Source organism: Trachypithecus francoisi, unplaced genomic scaffold (genome assembly GCF_009764315.1).
Source record: "Trachypithecus francoisi isolate TF-2019V2 unplaced genomic scaffold, Tfra_2.0 Lachesis_group19, whole genome shotgun sequence".
NCBI classification, from domain to species: domain Eukaryota; kingdom Metazoa; phylum Chordata; class Mammalia; order Primates; family Cercopithecidae; genus Trachypithecus; species Trachypithecus francoisi.
Genome location: NW_022681464.1, coordinates 18,242,661 through 18,261,278, shown reverse-complemented (window position 1 = coordinate 18,261,278; position 18,618 = coordinate 18,242,661).

Genomic DNA, 18,618 nt, shown 5'->3' with positions numbered 1-18,618 from the left:
GATTAATTTTTAAAGTTAGGATTACTGGTAAAAAGCTATACACATTTTAGAAACCTTCTATGTGTCTTGTCATTGTGGCTTGTAGGGGCAGGTTGTGCTCACTGCTCATCTTGCCAGGGTGAATCCATGTTTATTTGCAGATTTGACAATACCAATTGTTACTGGTATTGTTACAAAAGAAGCTTTTCTATTTGAGAGATCAAAGTGAGACTTTAGGCTTTACTGTGATTTTGTCTAATTATTAGAAGGGTAGCATTTTCCTGTATATTTCTTTATCATCTAGGCTTCTCTATGATTTGCTAGTTTAAGTCCAATGCTTATTTTTCCTATTGGCTAATTTTCTCCTATTGATTAATAACAGTGCTTTATAAATTATTAATCTTTTATTTAGCATATATGGCTCAAATATTTTTCCTCTTGATTTGGTCTTTTATTTTTCAGCTTTGTTTATAGTGTGTTTTCAAACGTACAGACTTTTTTAGCATTTGTGTGGTCAAATCTAGTAATCTTTTTTATTTGTGTATTTTTCTTTTGCTCATACTCATGAAAGGTCTTAGCCATAATAATATAATTTTACTTTGTTTTTCCTTTGTGTTTACGTGCATGCATGTGTGCGCACACACACACAAACACACACATACACATACACCATGCAGTTCTTGAATCAATCTGGACTGTATCTTAAAATGTGTTCTGAGTAAGGTCTCCTAAAGGCTGTTTTCCAAGTATCTACCCAGATAGGATTTAGGTTGGTGGGGAGAGGTGAACATTCTGTAACCCGCACACACATTCAGTGTGAGGAGAACCTGGCTGAAGTAAAGGGCCGCTTGTCGGGGCTGGAAGTGTCGGGGCTGCAGGGCAACTGCATTCAAATTCTGGAGGGCCTGGCTTGCCAGGCACAGCAAAGTGCCTCACTGGCATTGAGGACCATTTTAGGACTGAGAGTAGGAAAATTTTTCCTGCTCCTTGACATCTCTGTAGGGCTTGCCAGGAGCCAGGTACTCTGTAAATATACATAATATTTCATTTAATTCTCACCCCTGCCTACAAGGCAGCTGCTATTATTATCCTCATTTTATAACTGAGATGACTGCCGCTTAGTACGCAGTATGGCTGGAACTGAGTCCAGATCTGGCCATGTCCAAAGCTCTGCGTTCAACCACTATGTATATTCGTTTCTCAATATGATCAAACAAGAGTTTGAGAAAGTTAATCCAGAAATGTTGTACAGGTTAGAAGGAGGGAAGTGCCTGGGGTCAGGGAGTTTCTTAAATGCTGGAGTATCTTAAATGCTGGTGAGGGTTGAACTAAGGTGATGGTTGGGAGTGGACAATGAAGAGGAGCAAGGACTGGGAGAGGCAAGGAGCAGGCAATGGCTGGGAAGGTGAGGGGTGCTTACCTGGCTCAGTGTTCTTTCATTATTGTCTCTTATTCTAAATATTTGATGTCCCTCTCAGGTCTTGCCTGTGGTTTTCATCAGCTGATCTTAGCAGCTGATCTTTGGATAAATAGGATTTTCCAAGAGCCAGACCTTCTTGTGTATGAATTGAGAACAATATAGTTTTCCCCTCATTTTTCCAGATCCTTGAAGGAAGACACTGTGATTAAGGCAGTTTTTTGTCAAGGGATGGAGCTGTATCTTCATTTATCAATAAACATTGTATGGTGTATGGTGTCTGTTGGGCATATGTGTTGCACCATGGACTATGAAGGACCCAAAGACACATCAAAACAGAGCCCTGCCCACACAGAGATGAAAGTTGAGCAAGGAAATAACCTGCAGATGCATAAATATTATAAAAAATGGAAAATGTCAAATCTCCCCAAAGAGGCATAGTTAATAGGTTAGGGGAGGTCAGAGAAGAGAGAACTGTTCCTGTTGGGAGGGCCAGGCACAGATGGAATCATGAACTAATAACTAGTTTCTAAGTCAGGATCGTGCTGGGCTTGCTATAAGGAACAGATAAGAATCCTGTGTAATGAGAACTTTCATTCTTTGTTTGCAAGCCCTGCGACCTGCCCTCCTACAGGCACGGGTGACTCCCTTGGCATTTGTCCCTCCTTTCCCCAGCCCCTGAGGTGGTTTTCTCTTCAATCACAACCACGTCTTGCTGTAATTACAGTAATAGAGCAAGCTTGGTTGTTTTCTTTCTTTATGCATCTAAGATGTTCTAAGAAAGAGGACAAAAGCAGACTAATAAGAAATAAACTACAGCTTAGTGCACAGAACATGCATCTTTATCAAAAGAATCACAGAACGAATGGTGCTTTTATTCTTCACCCAGGCATGGACTGAAGTCCTAACTGTATTTCACAGCCTTCCCTAATAAGTCAAGTTGCACAGATCGTCCACAGCCCTCATGTTTGTGACCCCAATTTGGTCTTGTGGTTTGTGGTAGCTGAACAGTTATATACAGGCTTCAGTCTGCAAGAGCACCCTACAAAATGTCTTTGAGACCCTTTTGCCCCACCGGACAGGCCCATTATAAGGGATAGCAGGGCCCTGGATGCTTAAGAGCTCCTGGGTTTGAGTCGTAGCCCTGAGTTCCTACCTGTCAGTTCCAAGCTGTGTGACCTTTGGAGAAGTTACTGAATTTTTCTAAGTGCTAGTTCATTAATCTGTGAAAAGGGGATAAAAAATAGCACTCACTTACCAGGGATGTTATGAAGATTACATGGGGTTGTGGAGTAAGCATTTAATATCTGAGTGAGATAAATGCAGAATGAGGACAAGGAACAGATAAGAATCCTATGTCATGAGACAGATTCGTAAGCCCTGGTTGGATGCGACCAGTTAATTTCATTGAGCTTTACCATTGCAGGACCATTTCCCTTTGGGTTAGAAGTCACCATTCCGTGGTTGTTTCAGAATTCAGAATGTTAGGAATGGTCTTTCCCATCTTGTTACAGGATGAGTAGATTCTGATGAATATGTCCTTTGCATTACCATTTGATGTCTCCTCTGAGGTTTTGACAAGTGCCTCAGGTTTGGGAACTGTAAGTCTGAAACTGTGCCGACTGGTGAACGTTCCCCTTTTACCTGCATGTAGACTGATAGAGCACATGGCTCCCTGCATTGTATCTGCGAGTTTTACTTATCTGTATCCCTTACTAGACTGTGAGCTCCATGAGGAAGAAATGGGTCCATTTTATGTACCACTGCATTTCCGGGACATAGCATAGAACCTGGCCATGGTAAACATTGGCTGAATATTTGTCGAATGGATGGTATGATGATTGATCTCTGCCCGTGGATTGGTGCCAAACACCTTCTTGGGCTCTCTCTCTCTCTCTCTCTTTTTAAAATGTATGTAAACATCACCACAACCTGAAGAATCAGGTATTCTCATTTCCAATTTGTTAATATAGAAACAGAGATTTATAAAGTTTAACCAACTTACCCAAGGTGAATGAATTACCTGCTCTTTTTCTCCACTCATTGTGTCCTTTCATCCTTAAATACTCCAACTCTCATTTGGTTTATGCTACTTTTTAACCATGTGACACCAGACAAGCTACAAACTCTTATGAAGAATCATGTTTGCCTTACGCTGAGAACTGTCTCACTGTCTTGGGAATGTTTTAATATTTTCTGGATATTCACAATCCTGAAAAATAAGTGACTCATCATGATATTGTTTTGATGAAGGCTGAAAATGGCTTGTCTATTTTTAACATTGAGTGGCAGTAACTAATAATATTAGGTTCTCTTGTCCTACTCTGAGAGCAGAGAGAAGTAAAAGGTCATGAGGGTTAAGGAGTATCTGTAAGGAAAAGAGGGAGGGTGGCACTCTGCCAGCACGCAGGATAGAAATTGTCCAGTCATCCCAAGCACCTTGCCCGAAGCTGGGTGCCCCAAGCCACATCAGGGTCTACTTTCTTGGAGCCTTGACGACTGTTGTTACCAGCACTTTCTTTGTGATTGTTCTCAGCTTCCTTCAGGCACGTCTCTCCAGCTACACTCTGTGTTTTCTCCTTTTCTGCTACATTTCTATTTACATAGTTCAGATCTTATCTCAGCGTTTCCAGCAACTATCAAGTTACAGGCACAATGGGGTACTCAACTTTTTTAGTTTTAATTTTTTGAAAGTATGAATGAATAACTGAATGTATCTAGAGAGGAATTCAGAATGTGTCTAAGCAACGTGTGCTACAGAAGAGCAAAGAAAGCAAAAAGGGGGTTGGTGGTGTTACCTAATGGTTGGTGCTCAGGCTCTGGGGCCAGACCCAAGCTACACCCTGATTTCACTGCTTGCCAGCTGTGATATCCTGCGTAGATTACTTCCTTTTGAGAAGCCTCATTTTCCTTTCCTTTAAAATTGGAAATAGGGGAATATCTCTATTACTTAACTGTTGCTGTGAAACAAACCACACCAAAGCTCAGTGGCTTAAAACAGCCACTATTTTTACTGCGTTTGTGGCTGGAGATTGGTGAGGGCATCTGATCTGGGCTGGGTTTTGCTGGGGTGGCTTTGCTCCATGGGTCGTTCAATAGCAGCAGCCCAGTCAGGGTTTGTTCTTGTCAAGGGACTAGGCAGAAGTGCAAGAAGGCAGGAGGAAACATGCAAAGCCTCTTAAGTCCTGGATTTGGAACCGGAAGCTATCATTTCCATTCATTTATCATTGGCCACAACAAGTCTTATGGCCACACTAAAAGTCAAGGGGAGAAGAGGTCTACCCTGCTCACCATAAGGACACTTCAAGGGTATGGATGCTGCAGGTGGGATAGAGGTAAAATATTGGATTCATTAATGCATTTTACCACATTGTCTTGCTGAACTATTAGAAAAGATAAGAGACAAGTTCTTGTTAAAAGTTTAGCATGACATCTAGTATATTTTGAGCACTTTCATCTGGTTGGTAGATTGTACACCTTGTAAGCAATCCATAAATTATAGCTACCGTAGCTGTTGTTATAACTACTATTGTCAGAAATGTTGACACTTGTTATCCCAAAGAGCAGCACTCACAGAGTTGTTAGCTGGGAGGAGGGGGTGAAATGGGCTATGTTTGGTTAGTAAAAGGGAAGTCTATTCATTCAGTGCATATTTATTGAGCACCCATGTACCAGGCACCACCCTAGGTATTTGGCATATATTTGAGAATAAAACAAAGATTCTTGTTTGTTTGGAGCCTATATTTCAGCAAGGGAAGATACACATTAAAAAACACAGGGCTGGGTATGGTGGCTCACACCTGTAATCCCAGCACTTTGGGAGGCTGAGGTGGACAAATCACGAGGTCAGGAGATTGAGACCATCCTGGCTAACACAGGGAAATCCCGTCTCTACTAAAAGTACAAAAAATTATTCGGGCATGGTGGCACGCACTTGTAGTCCCAACTACTCAGGAGGCCAAGGCAGGAGAATTGCTCGAACCCAGGAGGTGGAGGTTACAGTGAGCCGAGATCATGCCACTGTACTACCGCCTGGGTGACAGAGCAAGACTCCATCTCAAAACAAAAACAAAAACCATGGAAATAAGTAAATGATAGAGTATGCCGATGTGTGCTATGAAAGAAATACAGAGGAAAGTAACGGGATTGGGCATACTGGCTATGGGGCAGGCAGGCTCAGGATTACATTGAATTGTCAGGTAGGTCTCCTTAGAAAGTGAGAGCAGAGGCATGAAAGGAGGTGATGAAGTGAGCCAAGAAGACACTGGGGGAAAGAACATTCTAACCAGGGGAACTCCAGAACAAAGGCCCTAAGGTAGGGGTGCAGAGAGTGTCTGAGGCACAGAAAGGAGGATAGTGTCACTGGAGGTGATGAGTGAGGGGGAGAGTAATAGGAGCTGAGGTCAAAGAGGTCATGGGGAGGGAGGGTCTTATAAGCTGTTGTGAGGGTTTCAGTTTGCTCTTCGTGGAAGGGGAGCCACTGGAAGGTTTTAAACTGATACATGACATGATTCTTAAATCAAATGGCAAGAAACTTACATTTCAAAACATCCCTGTGGCCTCTGCATTAAGAACACCTCCAAGGAGGGAAGGGAGACTGCAGGAGTAATCCAGGAAGGAAGGGAGTGTTGACAAGACTTGCAGGGGTGATAGCAAAGGTGGTAAGTGTCTCGGATTTTGGTGTTTTGAAGCTAGAGCCAATATAATCTACTGGCAGATTAGCTATGGAGTATGACAGAAAAAGAGGAGTCATGGACGACTCCAAGGTTTTTGGCTGAGTGGCTGAGATGAGAAAGGTTATGAGTGGAGTAGGATTGGGGTGGGGCAAAACGGGGGGGCTCAATTTTGGACATGTGGAGTTTGAGAGGGTTCTTAGACACTCAAGTGGAGATCATCATATAGGCACTTGGAGATACACAACTCTGATTCAGGGGCAAAGTCCAGGCCGGAGAGATGAATTCAGGATTCATGATCCTGAAACAGCATTCAAAGTATATAATCCTAGTCATATCAGCAAGAGGGTGAGTGTTGATAGAAAAGAGGACCAAGGAACAGTCCAGAGCACTGGACGTTTAGAGAGTCTGGAGCCCTGGGAGTTGGCCAGTGTTGTCAGATGTTGCTGGTAGGTTGAGTACCATGAGCATTGGGAAACGGCAGGTGGATACAGTAATGTGGAGGTCACTAAGGATTATGATAATAACAGCTCTGGTTGAGAGGTGTGGGTGAAAGTGGATGGGAGTGGGTTTAAGAGAGAAAAGGAGGAGATTAATTTGAGAGGGTGTAGGTGGCCCTCTGAGGAGGCCTGTTGTAAAGGGGAACAAAGAAATGGGCCAATATAGAGAGAGAAGCACTATCATGTGAGTTTCATTTAATGGCAGACATAATGGCATGTTCATGTGCTGATGGTAATAATACAGTAAGAGTGAAAAATTGATAGTGCAGCAGAGAAAAGGATAAAGAACAGTGATATGGAAACAACCAAAGGAACTGGCCAAGATTTTCCTGCTCTTACTCCTGGTGTTCCTTACCCAGATAGGGGTATCTATTACATTATGATTCTCTCTTATCCAACAATTGCATCAAGCCCCACTGTAGCCTCAGTCCCATCGTTAGCTTTAGTGTTTCCTCTGTTGTCATCTGTCAACTCTCCACTCAGGGGATGGGAGTACCAGGACATTTTTTGTTTTCTAAATATGGAACCCTGAACCATTTCCTGTGTTTTTCTTTTCTTTCTTTTTTCTTGCAGAGATAGGCCCATGAGGAAGCAGGATTGGGCTCCCTGACATTAGTCCTTGAGGCAATAAGACAAATTCTGTTTTAAAACACCAAGGTTACTTTGAGACAAATTGGGACCAACCATGGGAGAAGGGGCTAAGTGAGGTCGACAACTTAAGGGGCTTTAATGAGAAATGGGTAGGTGCGAAATACCCTGCTCAGAAGCATGTTAGGTGCAGTGGCACAGGGAGGAGTGGGGGTCTCCAGTGTCTATGGCTTCCCACTAAAGGATCTTTTTTAAAAAAACTTTCCTGAACTGGCATCCACATCCCTTCCTATGGCCTTCCCATGCTCTCTATGTTCTGAATGCGTTTTCTGCCTCTCCCCCATGTGGGTTGTGACATTTCTGAGGCCAAGGACTGGGATTCTCCTATGCTTCAGTGCACTAAGCACTTGTCTAGAGCAGGGCAGCAGGTGGGTTAACACTTGGCAGTACATAGATGGGGGATGATGGAGTCAGCTAGGACCAAAGCCTACAGACAGACATGTCAACCTCATCTTTACATCAGCTGGAACAAGGCCAAAGTGGGTCTGATGGGGAGATTTCATCCCAACCTTCTGTATCAAATGTATAGTATGGAGGCTGGAATCCAATCACCCTAGTCTACTGTTGCATTTAGATTCTATAAAAAGTGAGTTTCTGCCAGTCTTCGCTCCTCTGCCTACTCAGTCCATACCTAGAGCCAGGTGTTCCACCTCCCTGGGAGGTGGTGAGCTCTCCCTTGCTGCAGATAGTCTACTAGAGGCTGGTAGTTACCAGTCAGGGATGCTGCGGATGGGCCTCCTACATTGCTGTCGGTTTTCTCTGAGGACCATGTTGGCTTTCTGTGGTGCAGCAGCCCTGCCTGGATGAGAGAGCGATGACTTCCTACGCTTACACATCCCCACCTCCTCATCTCTTAGTCTCACCTACACTCGTAGCCTGTTACCCTGCTGCTTACCTATCCCAAGTCTGCAGCTGACTCCTGAATTCCTGGCTACATTCACCCATTGCCTCAGTTCAGGCACGTGACACAGGGTAGGGTTACAGGGAATAGCGTCAGTCACAAAACAAACTGAGGCTATTTTTGGCCACTTCCATGCAGAGGAAGATATCTGTTCTCTAATGATCCTAGGTGTCACATGAATGAGATGCCACCAGGGGGTGCTTGTTTCTGGGTCCCTGAGATGAGTCTCCTGTTCTGTCTCTCCTAGCATCATCCCTAAATACTGATTGGTGCCCACATTCCCACCACCATAAGAACATAAGACTTTGATCATCCTTAAAATGTGCATACCCAAGAAAGAAATTGAGATTTCTGTTTTATTATTAGATATCCCTCCTGAGTGAAACTAAATATAAGTCAGTATCCTGAGGGTGGTACTATGGAGGGGAGGGATCCTGAAATGTGTATGGTCCCACTATATGAGAGAAGAAACAAGAGAAAAAGAAGAAGCCAGAAAGTAGTGATTGGGGCATCCTGCAAAGAAATGTTTCCATCTCTACTATTCTGTGGAGGGTGAGTTCTGTACACCTGTTGCTCTACTACTCTTCAACCCTCGTCACACAGAGACTCCAAAAAGGCCTTCAGACTCCAAATGACACCCTCATCAATAAGCTTGCATTGCAAATCCACATTTTGACAACACATTTCCCAAATTTAGTCCCCTAATCCACTCCCAGAATATATTATGCTTTGCACCCAACAGATGGATTAAAAGCTTAAATCTTCTGCTTGTTAGGAAACCAACCAGAAACCAAAAATACAAACACATACACCCCTGCAGGTGTGAGTGCAATGGTGGGGGTGAGGAGAGAAGCGTGGGTGTATGTAAGGACCCGAGAGTGTTCACTTTGGGGAGGAGAGAACCACAGCAGAGAATGTGGAGAGGCCAGGGCATCCTCTGGGCTCTGCGTGGGGTGAGGGGCAACTAGCTGCTTCCTTAATTCTTCTCAGATCCCTTGATTTAGGCCTTTATGTATCAAGCGTGTGTGTAGGTCTGAAGCACAGGAGAATGTCCTTGTGAAAATCATGCCACAACATGCCATGTCATGAGCAACATCCAAGTGAATATCACGTGAACTCCCACCCAGCAGCTGTGGGTGGGAGTTCTCATGATACTCACCTGGATGTTGCTTATGACATTCTGGCCATGTATTAGGCATGTGTGTAGGTCTGAAGCACAGAATCGCTAATGTGGGGGCTACCAGGGTACTCAGTCAAGCTCTCTCCTACATAGAGTGGGCTTGCCTCTTGAGGAGACAGGGGCCTGAGCTGGGGAAGTGAGCCTGGAGCCCTCCCTAGCACCAGATTTGGAACCAGATATTCGCCTCCAGTCCAGGGCTCACTCATCTCTTTTGGAGCCTTGGGGGCTTTGAGGATTTCCTGCTCTTCATTTCTTGGGGTTCCAAGCTTTCATCGTCAGTGACCACGTCTCTTCTCCCTTCTGTGCATAAAATTTGTTGACGTCTCTATAATTGGAGGTTGTTATTTTGAAGGCGGTGTGGGCGAGTGGGAAGAGGAGGTGCCAGGGGCACTTCTGGAGAATACAAGGGAACCCCCCAGGAGCTGGGCTCATCAGGGAAAGTAGAGAAGATCTCTGGGTGTCCCTGGGAAATTTTAGAATCTCTTCCCCATTGTCTTGCTTTCTCATCATTGAAAAATTGCTCAGAATGTAATAAAAACAAGGTGTTCTAATTAAACAGATTTGTTTACATGTTGTGGCATGAAAAACTAATTCAATCTGATATACTGTACATTCCTGCTGTACTTTTTTTCTTCCCTTTATATAAAACTGCCCATTTTTAAACAGTATTGTACTTAAGCATCTTAAAGAGTGTCCTTGATTAACAGAAAGCAAGCAATTTTCTACTCCCCACAGCTTTCAAAGGATTGTGTCAATAGGGAGAGAAGGAGAGCAGTTGTGGGTGGGAGTTCCTGTAATATTCACCTGGACGTTTCTTGTGATGGTTCTGGCCATTTAATGTGTACTGTACCACCAGACTGGACCCTTAGGTGGCCTTTGTGCCATGACTGAAACACAGAGGCCCAGAGTGCTGGGAGAATCTAAGGCTGGAGCAGACCTGGGGCCTTGTTCTGAGAAAGAGTAGAGGCTGTCATCACAGATCCTCCCAGGAGGGTGGTGGTCCCAGCATCCTTGTGGAGTCCTGGGAGAGAATCCACAGAGAGGAATGGGTGTGGAGAGATTGACAGGCATGATCATAATCATGATGGTTTTCATCACAAAAACAACATTGTTTGGGAATGATTTCAGTTGTTGTATAATAGAAATTCTTTTTTTTTTTTTTGAGACAGAGTTTCACTCTTGTCGCCTAGGCTGGAGTGCAATGGCATGATCTTGGTTCACTGCAACCTCCACCTCCTGGGTTCAAGCAATTCTCCTGCCTCAGCCTCCCAAGTAGCTGGGATTACAAGCATGTGTTATCATGCTCAGCTATTTTTGTATTTTTCGTAGAGACAGGGTTTGACCACAATGGCCAGGCTGGTCTCGAACTCCTGATCTCAGGTGATCCGCCTGCCTTGGCCTCCCAAAGTGCTGGGATTACAGGCCTGAGTCATTGCATCTGGCCAGAAATTCTATCAATTAAAATTGTCTAAGAATGGATGAAGGTGAGCTTCTCTGGGGATGTTGGAGTAGAAGCCAGCCTACCATAATTCCAGAATTCTCTGGAAGGAATGTTTGTTTGGGGTAAGAAGTCTGGCTAGTTTAGCATCACTTTTAGACTTTCAGAGCTGGAAGTAACCCTACAGCTTATGGAGAGCAGAGACTCTCCCTAACCTCCGGATCCCTTGTGCCTTGCGCAGTACTGGGGCAGGTGTTGATATTTGTGATGTGAATTGAGAGAGTTAGCAATGCTGTCTCCACAATATTCTGGACACCAGCCTTGCTTATTCTGACCTCCTGTCTTCATTCACGCTGTTCCCTTCACTTGGGAACCTTTCTCCATCCACTCATCCTATTGAAACATAGCCTACCCTTTGAGCCACTCAGATTCACCACTCCCCTGACCTCTGCTCTCTGTGCATTCATTCTCCACTTATGACCAGTTCTGTGTTGTTTAGCCTACCCTTTGATGGTTCTCCTTGGTGATGGCCTTTTGACACAGTCCTGTCCCTCAGCTGGAGTATGTCCTCTTCTCGTGTCTTTCAACAGTGCCCTGTATTGTTCTGGAGAGACACAGGTGGTCAGTAAGGACATCCCCACTGATGAGTTTGGGGCAGTTAAGAATTTTTTCTTCCCCACTTCCACCTCTCCTTTCCTATTTTTTTTTCCAATTCACTCTTTGTTCATTCCATGACTATTTACTGGTATCAGCCTAAGGTCCCATGGTGACCAACATGAACAAGGTAGATTTTTCCCTGTTGTTACATTCATAGTAGAGAGCACCAGCCCTGAGTGTTAATGTGGGGTTTGGGGAGAGGGAGCATTTGGATCAGGGATATGGCAGCAGTGCATCAGCTTGGCCAGCCTCTGCTAGAGTTTGGAGACCTTGCTTTTTTACTTAGCTCCTCCCTTGCTCTTTTCTGCCCTGCTGTACTCTCCACATCCAGAGGCCCTCCCCCTAAGTAATACTAATAGAAATGTCTTAGACTGGTGCTTGAGATAAGGCAAGGAGAAAAGTCTGGAATTAGACTCTCTTTGAAGGAAATATGTATCTCCTGGACCTCACTGGGCTCTAACTGAAGAATGGGACAGAGATTTCAAAACTAAAGGCCAGGAAGAAGAAAATGTGTGAAAGACACCAAACCTATTCTCCCAGTTCACCGACAACACTCCTCTCTGCATGTAGATCTCCAGAGGCCTTCCTTTTTGGCATTCCTGATTCTCATGCCCGTGTATTTAATGGTGGGATTGATGTATTTCTTTAAAAATGATTCATTGTGGCCGGGCGCGGTGGCTCAAGCCTGTAATCCCAGCACTTTGGGAGGCCGAGACGGGTGGATCACGAGGTCAGGAGATCGAGACCATCCTGGTCTACACGGTGAAACCCCGTCTCTACTAAAAAATACAAAAAAACTAGCCGGGCGAGATGGCGGGCGCCTGTAGTCCCAGCTACTCGGGAGGCTGAGGCAGGAGAATGGCGTAAACCCGGGAGGCGGAGCTTGCAGTGAGCCGAGATCGCGCCACTGCACTCCAGCCTGGGCGACAGAGCGAGACTCCGTCTCAAAAAAAAAAAAAAAAAAAAAAAAAAATGATTCATTGAGATTCTACTAAGTGCTGAAAATTTAACTTGTAATTCAAGAAATGAATGTTTGGCCCAACTTCAAATCCCACTCTTCTCCTACCAAGCCCGTTCAGCATACCTCAGCCAGGTTTCTCGCCAACCACCATCTTCCACTGGTCTCACTCACACCTTTATCCTGCCTCCAAACACTGGCTCCTGATGTGATGCTTTCCATCCCTGCCTACTCAGATCCCATCTACAATTCAGAGGCCCCCATGCCTCATATCTCCCATGGCTCTCCAGATCCACTCCCCATCTGCCCTCTGCCCTCTAACCTGCAGTGGGCCCTGTATGAATTATGTCAATGGGCATGTGAACCCCTTGGCTTCTGGCTGCTTGGGCCAATAAGGAGGGACTTAAGCGGGGATAAAGTATTTCCCCTCTTCATTCCTTCCAGTGGGATCACCTCCATCTGCCACTGTAAGGTCCCTGCCTCCTCTGTGGTCTGCCCTACATGAGGCCCTCTCCCTTTCTGAGTCACTAGCTCCTCCCTCTCCTCCTCCCTTCAGCCTGAGGCTGGCCACAACTCCACTGCTACTGTCCCTGTGTTCTTGCACTAGGTCTTCTGTTTCCTCTTCACCCTCCCTGCCCCGTGGTAATAAACTCTCCATAAAGAAGCTCTCCCCAAAGGATTATAAATCATGCTACTATAAAGACACATGCACACGTGTATTTATTGCGGCACTATTCACAATAGCAAAGACTTGGAATCAACCCAAATGTCCATCAGTGACAGACTGGATTAAGAAAATGTGGCACATATACACCATGGAATACTCTGCAGCCATAAAAAAGGACGAGTTCGTGTCCTTTGTAGGGACATGGATGCAGCTGGAAACCATCGTTCTCAGCAAACTATCGCAAGAACAGAAAACCAAACACCACATGTTCTCACTCATAGGTGGGAACTGAACAATGAGATCTCTTGGACACAGGAAGGGGAACATCACACACCAGGGCCTATTGTGGGGAGGGGTGAGGGGGAAGGGATATCATTAGGATATATACCTAATGTAAATGACGAGTTAATGGGTGCAGCACACCAACATGGCACATGTATATATATGTAACAAACCTGCAGGTTGTGCACATGTACCTTAGTACTTAAAGTATAATTTAAAAAAAAAAAAAAAAGCTCTCCTAATTTGAATGTTTTATACTTTCCTGAAGAGTCCCTGACATATAGCTCCCCATATCTATCCTACATTTTGTTTTGGAATTTACATAAATCTTAACTTTGGCACACAATCTAGTAATGTTTTCTGAATTAATTTAAAAAATAATTTTAATTCTTATATATCCCCCATCTCTCCTGCTAGATTATGACCTCTTTAGCAGAAGGCCTGGGTAATTTTTTTCTTCCTATCTTGTATCTCTTCTAGAACTTGATAGAAAGTAGGTACTTAAACAAGTACCTGTTTATGGACAGATGAACCATTACATTAGCAAGGTCAGGGCGGAGGGGCATGGGCTTAGAGTTCAAGTTCAGATGATAGGGTTCAAACGTGGCCTTCTTTTTCAGGGGATTATGCCACCTTAACAAAATCATTGCTCGTTCTAAATCTCAAATTCTTTTTCTCAAAATTGGTGTAATATAAGCTACTGCATGGCTCCATATTTCATTTTAATTTTTTAAAAAATGTGGTTGTGATAGTGGTTTTGTGAGGCCTTAATAAAATCTGATTTGAGAAAGCTTACTGTATTTTATATATATTGAATCTGGAGATACAATTTGAGGTCCAATATTGAAAATTTATATCAATTAAAAATCTAAAAATGAGTACAGTTTTGTGCCTTATAGGACGTCTCAGTCAATGATGGACCACATATGTGATGGTGGTCCTATAAGGGTATAATGGAGCTGAAAATTTCATTTAAAAATAATTTTAATACTTATATTTCTCTTGTTTCTCCTGCTAGGTCATGACCTCTTGAAAAGGTTTGGGTGATTTTTTTTTTTTATCTTGTCACAGGGCCATGCATTACTCATGTGTTTGTGGTAATGCTCGTGTAAAAAAAACCACTGTGCTGCCAATTGTGTAAAAGTCTAGCACATGCAGTTTTGTACAGAACATCATACTTGATAACAATAAATAACTATATTACTGGTTTATATATTCACTATACTATGCTTTTTATTGTTGTCTTAGAGTATACTCCTTCTACTTATTAAAAGAAGTTAACTGTAAAACAGTCTCAGGCAGGTCCTTCAGGAGTTATTCGAGAAGAAGGCATTGTTGTCATAGAAGATGACAGCTCCATGTGTGTCACTGCCCCTGAAGACCTCCTAGTAGGACAAGATGTGGAGGGGGAAGACAGTGATATTGATGATCCTGACCCTGTGTAAGCCTAGGCGAATGTATGTGTTTGTGTCTTAGTTTTTAACAAAAAAGTTGAAAAAGTAAAAGAAAAAAATTTTTACAATAGAAAATAGCTTATGGAATGGGATATAAAGAAAGAATGTATTTTTTACAGGTGTATAATGTGCTTGTGTTTTGAGCTAAGTGTTATTATAAGAGTAAAAAGTTAAAACAAAAGTTTATCAAGAAAAAAGTCACAGTAAGCTATGGTTAATATATTATTGAGGAAAATTAAAAAAATAAATTTAGTGTAGCCTAAGTGTACCAAGTATATAAAATCTACCAGGAGAGTCCAGTAATGACCTAGGCCCTCACATTAATTCACTGCTCACTCACTGACTCACCCAGGACAACTTCCAGTCCTCCAAGCCTCATTCATGCTAAGTGCCCTATACATACGTACCTTTTAAAAATCTTTTATACTATATTTTTACTGTACAGTTCCCATGTTTAGATATGTTTAGATGCACAAATACTTAACATTGTGCTACAGTTGCCTACAGTATTCAGTGTAGTAACATGCTGCATAGGTCTGTAACCTAGGAGCAATGAGCTACCCCATATAGCCTAGGAGTGTAGTAGACTGTACTATCTAGGTTTGTGTAAATATACCCGATGGTGCTTGCACAATGACAAAATCATCTAAGGAGGCATTTCTCAGAACATATTCCTGTCATTGACATACTACCGTATATACTACTATTGCTAATAGATGTCATTTACTGAGTATTATGTATAAAAGTTTTGAAAGTGTTTTCTCATTGAATTTTACAACAGACACCAGTAACCCTCTTTTACAGAGGAAGAAATTAGCCTTAGAGGTTAAGGAAATTGCTGGAATTCACAGAGTCTGGAAGTGACACTCAGGGTGTGGGCTCTAGATTGGTGCTCCTGCTCCTGGCCATGTGATTTCCTCAGTGGGACACAGTCAGAGCCAGGAGTCTCCAGGAAGATACCTCCCCTGGGTTATGCATACTTGCTTATCCCATGTTATCTCTGGGAGAGAGGTTTCCCAACTGGGGTTTTCTTTCAGAGCTCTCAGGGCTAAGAGAGCTCTGAACAGCTGAGAGGAAGATGGAGAAATATTTTTTTCCTTTGTTACAGCTTCATTCCTCCAACTGAAATTTTGTTGTTGTTTCAAGCCCTGAAAAAACAAACTTCAATAAAATCTTGGTGATGGAGACAGTGAGGGGAAGATCAAGCCAGTGATATACATACATGGTGGAAGTGATCATCCAACCTGGTAGAAGGTCCAGGGATTTTGAAAAGAGGCTCATCAAAGTACATAGCCCACACTGTAAGGATGTCAGAAATTTTATAACAAGAGTTTCATTTATTAGTAACAGATTTTGACTCTGACAAAATGCATTTATTGAGGGCAGCTACAACAGCCTGATGTTTTGAGCTACTGTCATCATTTGTCCACCTTAATGGTCATGGGACCCAGCATCTTTGGTTGGCACTATTGAGGCTAGGAAATCCCAGTGCCAGAATAGACCACAAGGCAAAACTTAGGCAAGAATTTGTTGTTGGTAGGTTGGCCGGTATAGATCAAAGGTCCAGGGATTGGTCAGACTCTGGACAAATTCATCTGAGCTCAGAGTGACACCTGCCTAGGTCCGAAGAAAAATCAGGTACCAGCAGAGCTCAATCGCCCAACCTCCATGGATTCAGAGGGGAAGCAGGGAGAGTTGAGTATGAGCTTAAAAGTGGAGACCAGGGTCCAGGACTCACACCAGAGAGATGGAAGTCTAAATAGGGTACTCAGGACAGAGTTTCAACAATATGGCAAACTCTCTTCAGGACAAGCACCGTCTAGACTGCCCTGCCCTCTCCGCAGTGTTTTAGACCTGTTTCATGAATGCTAATACACAGGAGCTAGGCAGGGTCACAGCTACTCTGAGACATGCTCACAAACTGAACACCATTCTCACAGGCCAGAAAATCAGAATGAAGGAGCAAACCTGTTTGGGGTTCTCCAAGAGGAAAGAAGAAAGGATGAGGTGGGCAAACTCATGAACATCACACAGTGGTCCACACTACCCAACTGCTGGTGTGACACAGTGACCAAGCTTTTAATTCTGTCATTAGAACACTCACATTCAAATCTTACCAGTTAGGTCTGGTTGTCTGTTGCACAGAACCATGAGAAATGATGGTTCTGTAGATTAGCTCGGCTTAGCCGCGTGGTTCCTGAATGGGGTCTTTCCTTTGGTTATGGTGACTAATTGATGTTGTACTCAACTGAAAGATCTACTGGGCTTGTGTCAAGTATGGAGTCTTTACTCACATGTCTGATATCTCAGTGAGGATGGCTAGAATAGCTAGGACTGTTCAGGCATCTTTCTTTTCCCACACAGCCTCTGCATGGGGCTAGCTTGGGCTTCCTCATAGAATGTCAGTCTCACTATAGCTTGGCTTCTTACATAGTAGCTGGATTCCCTCAGAAGAAGTATTCACATATGTATATGCATGTGTGTGTGTGTGTGTATATAATTATACTGTAAGTTCTAGGGTACATGTGCACAATGTGCAGGTTTGTTACATAGGTATACATGTGCCATGTTGGTTTGCTGCACCTGTTAACTCATCATTTACGTTAGGTATTTCTTCTAATGCTGTCCCTCCCCCTGTCCCCCACGCCATGACAGGCCCTGGTGTGTGATGTTCCCCACCCTGTGTCCAAGTATTCTCATTGTTCAATTCCCACCTGTGAGTGAGAACATGCAGTGTCTGGTTTTCTGTCCTTGTGATAGTTTGCTCAGAATGATGGTTTCCAGCTTCATCCATGTCCACATAGTGGTGTAAATACCTGCAAAAGACATGAACTCATCCTTTTTTTAATGGCTGCATAGTATTCCATGGTGTATATGTACCACATTTTCTTAATCCAGTCTATCATTGATGGGCATTTGGGTCTGTTCTAAGTCTTTGCTATTGTGAATAGTGCCACAATAAACATACGTATACATGTGTCTTTATAGTAACATGATTTATAATCCATTGGGTATATACCCAGTAATGGGATCACTCGGTCAAATGGTATTTCTAGTTCTAGATCCTTGAGGAATCGCCACACTTTCACAATGCTTGAACTAGTTTACAGTCCCACCAACAGTGTGAAAGTGTTCCTATTTCTCCACATCCTCTGCAGCATCTGTTGTTTCCTGACTTTTTAATGATCGCCATTCTAACTGGTGTGAGATGGTATCTCATTGTGGTTTTGATTTGCATTTCTCTGATGACCAGTCATGATGAGCATTTTTTCATGTGTCTGTTGGCTGCATAAATGTCTTATTTTGAGAAGTGTCTGTTCATATCCTTTGCCCACTTTTTGATGGGGGTTTTTTTTTTCTTGTAAATTTGTTTAAGTTCTTTGTAGATTCTGGATATTAGCCCTTTGTCAGATGAGTAGATTGCAAAATTTTTCTCCCATTCTGTAGGTTGCCTGTCCTCAGAACAAGTATTCTAAGAGGTGTAGCTTCTTAGGGTCTAGCCACAGAAGTCACACAGCACTCCTTCTGCAATACTCTCTCTCTCTTTTTTTGGGACCAAGTCTCACTCTGTTGCCCAGCAGGCTGGAGTACAGTGGCATGATCTTGGCTCACTGCGACCTCTGCCTCCTGAGTTCAAATGATTCTCTGGCCTCAGCCTCCTAAGTAGCTGGGGCTACAGGCATGTACCACTATGCCCAGCTAATTTTTGTATTTTTAGTAGAGACAGGGTTTCACCATGTTGTCCAGGCTGGTCTCAAACTCCTGACCTCAAGTGATCCACCAGCCTCAGCCTCCCAAAGTGCTGGGATTACAGGTGTGAGCCACTGTGCCTGGCCCCCTTCTGCAGTAGTCTTATTGGTCAAA